The 6,086-nt window shown below is 38.3% G+C and overlaps 1 pseudogene; it reads right to left on the bottom strand.

The window, feature by feature from the left end:
* Window positions 1-349: 349 nt before the first annotated feature.
* Wdr82-ps4 (WD repeat domain 82, pseudogene 4) lies at window positions 350-1,209 on the bottom strand (annotated as a pseudogene).
* Between the last annotated feature and the right edge of the window lie 4,877 nt (window positions 1,210-6,086).

Genomic DNA, 6,086 nt, shown 5'->3' with positions numbered 1-6,086 from the left:
GGATGTGTGGGAAGTGGTGACTTCACTGGCTCCTCAGCTGCAAGTACATTCACAACTGAAGGGGTTCAGGTGCCCCAATGTGTCCTAATCGTAAGTCTAATCACACTCTGAAGAGCCTGGGGCAGTGAGAGCTAGGAGGCTGGGTGCCAGCTGAAGCTGCAGCACCAAGGGTCCTCCTGAAGGCGCTCAGCAAAGTAATCCTTTAGAGAAGATGGACAGCACATCTCTGGAAGGCCACATGGGTAGATGTTCTCCAGGCCCAGTCAAATGATCAATCAAACACTGTCATCTCAGTCACCTCAGACTTTTTCCTGTTGGCTGCCCTCACTGTACAAATAGCCCAGCAACGTCAGGATAAGTCATCAATGGTGCGTAACCAGAAGGCCATGTTGGAACAGGCACTGGCAAAGGCCATAAACTTGGGGTTGAACTGCAAACAGGTGATGGGGCCGCTGTGTTTCCCATCCAGTACAGCTACTTTTATACCACTCTCCCCATTCCACACATGTATTTTGCCATCTTCTTAACCAATCATAATAAACTGTGAATCTGGATTAAACGAAGATTTGAGTGTAACAGCTTTGCTATTAGCATAACTCCCATATGTGTGCATCACCACCACACCCTTAAATGCGTCAATGAGGCAGATGAAGCTGCAGTTGGTGGAGATGAGTATCAGTTTGCCACCATTGCTGAACTTAATTCCTGTCCACTCACAAGTCCGATCATACTGCCTCTTAAAGGTAGCAAATGGACCCTTATCAAAAGAACGAAGGTCATAAAGTTTGACCATTTCTGAGTTGACACCTGCAGCAAAAATTAACCCTTCTGGATCAAAGGACAAATGGGTTTGCCCTGTAGATGCATGAGGCCCTGGCAGTTAGGAGACCGGAGATCCCAGAGTTGAATGGTCTTATCAAGAGACCCAGAAATCAAAGTGTCATCCACAGGTGACATGGACAAGGCCACCACCCTCTTGCTGTGTCCAGGAAAGTGTCTGATGTATTTATTGTCATGCAAGGACAAGTAACAAATAGTATCATCTATTTTGTTAGAGCTATAAACGACTGTGTTTGCTGCATGGGTATATCTGATGAGTTCCACACCATATTTCTTACTGTACAGGGTTCTCTTTGGTTTGCCCTCCTGGCAGTAATAGAGCATGATGGAGTCATCATCGCTACTGGAGATGACGTCTCGCCATTGCATACCCCAATTTTAAGAGGGTTATTTGATTTCCTGGAGTCTAACTTCTTGAGTTCCTTGTATGTTTTGGATATTAGTCCTCTATTAAGGCATAGAATTAATAAAAACCTTTTCCCAATCTGTTAGTTGCTGTTTTGTCCTAATTTCGGTGTCTTTTGCCTTACAGAAGCTTTGCAATTTTATGATGTCCCATTTGTCAATTCTTGATCGTATTGCATAAGCAATTGTTCTGTTAAGGAAACATTCCCCAGTGCCCATGTGCATGAGGTTCTTCTCTGATTTTTCTTCTATTAGTTTGAGTTTATCTGGTTTTATGTGGACTTCCTTGTTCCACTTGAACTTAAGCTTTCTACAGAACTATAGAAATGGATCAATTTTTTTTCATCTACAAGTTGACAATGGTTGAAACAGGACCATATGTTGAAAATGCTTCCATTTTCCAATGGATGATTTTAGCTCCTTTGTCAAAGATCAAGTGACCATAAGTGTGTGAGTACCAGCTTGTTTCCTCTTGGGTCAGTAATATGGGCAGAAAGTAATTGTCTCCTGTGTGTTCTCAGGACTGTCTGCGCTTCTGAGGGTCCAGCTTCCCCCTAACTTTATGAAGAATTGGACATGGTACTACTGAGGGCCCAGTTATAACACTCCTGGGCATATCCCCTGAAACTGCTCCAACATATAACAAGGACACATGCTCTACTGTGTTCATAGCAGCCCTATTTATAAGAGCCAGAAATTGGAAATAACCCAAATGCCCCCCAATGTTTATTGGTTACAGAAAATAGGTTAAATTTATACAATGGAGTACTATTCACCTATTACAAACAGTGACTTAATGAAATTCATAGACAAATGGATAGAATTAGAAAATATAGGCCTGGAGAGGTAACCCAATCACACACACAAAAAAGATATGGTATTCACTCACCAGTAAGTGGATATTATCCCAAAAGCTCAGATTATCCAAGATACAATCCACAGACCACATGATGCTCACGAAGAAGTACCAAAAAAGTGCAGATGCTTCAGTCTTTAGAAGGGGGAACAAAAATATTCACAGGAGGAAATACAGAGACAATGTTTGGAGCAGAGACTGAGCTACTTATCATCCAGTGATTCATTCACTTATGGATCCATCCCATATACATACCGCCACCAAACCCAGACAATATTGCTCATGCCAAGAAGTGCATGCTGACAGTTGCTTTATACTGCTGCCTCCTGAGAAGCTCTGCCAGAGGATGACAAATACAGAGGCGGATGCTCAAAGCCAACCATTCAACTGAGAATGGAACCCACACTGGAGGAGTTAGACAATGGTTTGGAGGAGGTGAAGGCTTTTGCCAACCCAAAAGAAGAACAATAAAACCATTCAGAACATCCAGAGAATAAATCAACATTCAAAGTGTACACATGGAAAGCCCCATGTCTGCAGTTGCATATGTAGCAGGAGATGGCCTTGTTGGGCCCTAATGGGAGAAGAGGACCTTGATTCTGCCAAGGCTCAATGCCTTAGTGTAGGGGAATGTCAGGGTAGGGATGCAGGGAGGGGTAGTTAGATGTGTGGGGGAATACCCTCATAGAATATGGTAGAAGAAGAATGGGATAGGAAGTTTATGGATGGGAAACCTGGAAAGAGGATAACATTTGAAAGTAAATTTAAAATATTCTCACAAAAAGGAAAAGTCCTTCTTAAAAAAACAAATTTATATCATTTTCTTAATATTCCGTCTATCAGATTTAAAATATTTTGCCTTATACTTTAACTCTTGGACTGCTCTAAATTTAATTTTGTTTGCAATCAGAGGTAAAGAGTGTGTCTCACCCTTCTACATGTAATTACCTAATTGTACCAGAACAATATCTTTAGGATTCTGTATTTTTTTCACTGTCTATTTCTTGGTAACATTATAAAATTCAGGCTATACATGAGTGGACTCATGTCTATCCTGACAATTTTATGCTATTGAATAATGTATATGTTTATATTAGATTAGTATGATATCTTAATTTTAATAATCTCTATTATCATGTAATAAGTGAGAGGTATTACTTCCAGCAATGATCCTACTTTTCAGTATTCTTTTGATTTTACGTTCATCCCTGTGATTCCAAATTGAATTTAGTTCTACTTTTAGTTTCTGTGAAAAAATGGATTGGTACTTACTGAAAATTATTGATTATATGATATTTTTCTAAAATAACTATTCTCAAAATATTAAACAAATACCTGAGCATGAGAAATCTTACAATTATCTGGTATCTCTTCAAATGTCCTCATTTTTAAAATAATTTTCTAACTTCTTCCAATTTTTTTTCCATTTTTTCTTTATTTTTGATATGGGGTTTCTTTATGTATCAGCCATGGCCGTTTTCTGGTGAAAGCCTCATTATCTGGACTAGGCTGGCCTTGACCTCAGTGAGGTACCCTTATTTCTATCTCCCAATTGCTGAGATTAAAGATGTGCACCACCACTACTGTGTAGACTTCTTTACGTTTTCATTTAATTTTGTACCAATTATGTTTTGCCGAATATTTTGAATGTGTTAATTTCCATGATTTCTTTTTTGAAATGTTTCTCTTTTGTATGAAGGAAATGGACTTACTTCAGGAAGTTTTGTTTTTGTTTTTGTTTGTTATAATTTTGTTTTGCTTTTTAAAAATATACTTTCTTTATGTGTAGTAGAATTCTATTCTTCTTCAAATAATCATAATTTAGCTTCTTCCTTACCCATTTATATTGTCTTGTCTCCCTCAAATATCTTATTGTTCCGATCAAGATTTCGTGCATTTCATCTCAAATTTCCCATGATGTTTACAATAGTTGTTGTAATTTATCAAAGCATATTTCTATTTCATCATTCAAGAACATTTTCCCAATGTGATTTTATTCATGTGGTATATTACCTGTTTTACACATTTTAAAAGATTTCTAATACACATATTTTTTTGTAATTTTTATTGGATATTTTTATTTATGTTTGAAATGTTTTTCCCTTTCCTAGTTTCCTTCCAAAAGGCCCCTATCTCACCTCACTCCCCTTATTCTATGAGGACTTTCCCCCTCCCCAACCAGGCCCCCTTCCCCCCGATATTTCCCTACACTGCTGGTCCAGCTTTGGCAGGAGCAAGGGCATTTCCTTTTAGTAGTGCCCAACAAGTCCATCTTCTGCTACATATGCAGTTCAAGCCATGGATCTATCCATGTATAGCCTTTGGGTTGTGGTTTCATCCCTGGGGGCTCCGGTTGGTGGTATTGTTGTTCTTACAGAGTTGCAAGCCCCTTCAGCTCCTTCAATACTTTTTCTAATTCCTCCAGTGTTTACCCTGTTCTCACTTCAGTACTTTGCTGCTAGCATTCACGTCTGTACCAGTCATGCTCTGGCTGCATCTCTCAGGAGACAACTATATCAGGGTCCTGTCAGTATGCTCTTCATGGGTTCATTAATATTTTCTAGTTTTGGTGGGTGTGGGTATATGTGTGTATATATGTGTGTACATATGTATGCTGTATACCAATGTGGGGGAGGCTCAGAATAGCCATTTCTTCAGTCTCTGCTCAGAACTTTGTCTACAAATCCCCATCTATGAATATTTTCCCCATTTTAAGAAGAACTGAAGCATCCGCAAGTTAATCATCCTTCTTGAGCTTCATGTGGTCGGTGAATTATATCTTGCGTAATACAAGTTTTTGAGCTAATAGCCAATAATCAGTCAGTATATACCATTTTTGTTTTTCTGTGATTGGGTTAGCTCACACGGGATGATATTTTTTAATTCCATCCACTGCCCGATGAATTTCATAAAGTCATTGTTTTTGATAGCTGAATAGTATTTCACTATGAAGATGGACAATATTTTCTATAACAATTACTCTGTTGAAGAGAATCTGGGTACTTTCCAGCTACTGGATGTTATAAATAAGGTTGCTGTGAACCTAATGGAGCATGTGTCTGTATTGTATGTTGGAGCATCTTTCGGTATATGACCAAGAGATATTCTGCTCAGGTACGGCAATCTCAAATTTTAATAACTGATTCTGTTACTTTAGGAATTATGGGGTTGTACAGATGGTTTATCTGTTCCCAATTTAGCTTTGGTACCTGGCATTTATTGAGAAAATTGTCCATTTCCTCCATATTTTCGGATTTTGTTGAATATAATCTTCTGTAGTAAGAGCTGATGTTGTTTTGAATTTTCTCAGATTCTGTTGTTGTCTCCATTTTCATTTATGACTTTGTTAATTCGGATACACTATCTGTGCCCTTTGATTATACTGGCTAAGAGCTTCTGTATCTTGTTGATTTCACAAGGAACCAGCTCTTGGTTTTGTTGACCCTTTGTATAGACCTTTTTGTTTGTACTTGGTTGATTTCAGTCCTGAATTTGATTATTTCCTGACTTTTACTCTTCTTGCATATATTTGCTTCTTTATTTCTAGCACTTTTAGGTGTGCTGTCAAGCCGCTACTGCATCACCTCTCCAGTTTCTTTTCAGAAGCACTCAGAGTTTTCCTCTTAGCACTGCTTTCAATGTGTCCGATAAGTTTGCGTATGTTATGCCTTCATTATCATTAAATTCTCAAAAGTCTTTGATTTCTATCTATATTTATTCTTACAGTCAGTTATCATTGAGAGTTGTTCAACTTCGATGTATATGGGGACTTTCTCTTATATTTGTTGATATTGAAGACCAGCCGCAGTCTATTGTGATCTGATAGAATGCATGGGATTATTTCAATCTTCATGTATCTGTTGAGTCCTGTTTTATGACTGATTTTATGGCCAATATTGGAAAAGGTACCATGACATATATATGTTTTAGGAAGAAATGTTCTGTCAAATCCATTTGGTATTTTTCTGTCAGTTTCTCTATGTCC

This window comes from Rattus norvegicus, chromosome 15 (genome assembly GCF_036323735.1).
Source record: "Rattus norvegicus strain BN/NHsdMcwi chromosome 15, GRCr8, whole genome shotgun sequence".
Classification (NCBI taxonomy): domain Eukaryota; kingdom Metazoa; phylum Chordata; class Mammalia; order Rodentia; family Muridae; genus Rattus; species Rattus norvegicus.
Note: the sequence above shows the minus strand (reverse complement) of the source record. Positions and strands in the feature narration are given on the sequence as shown.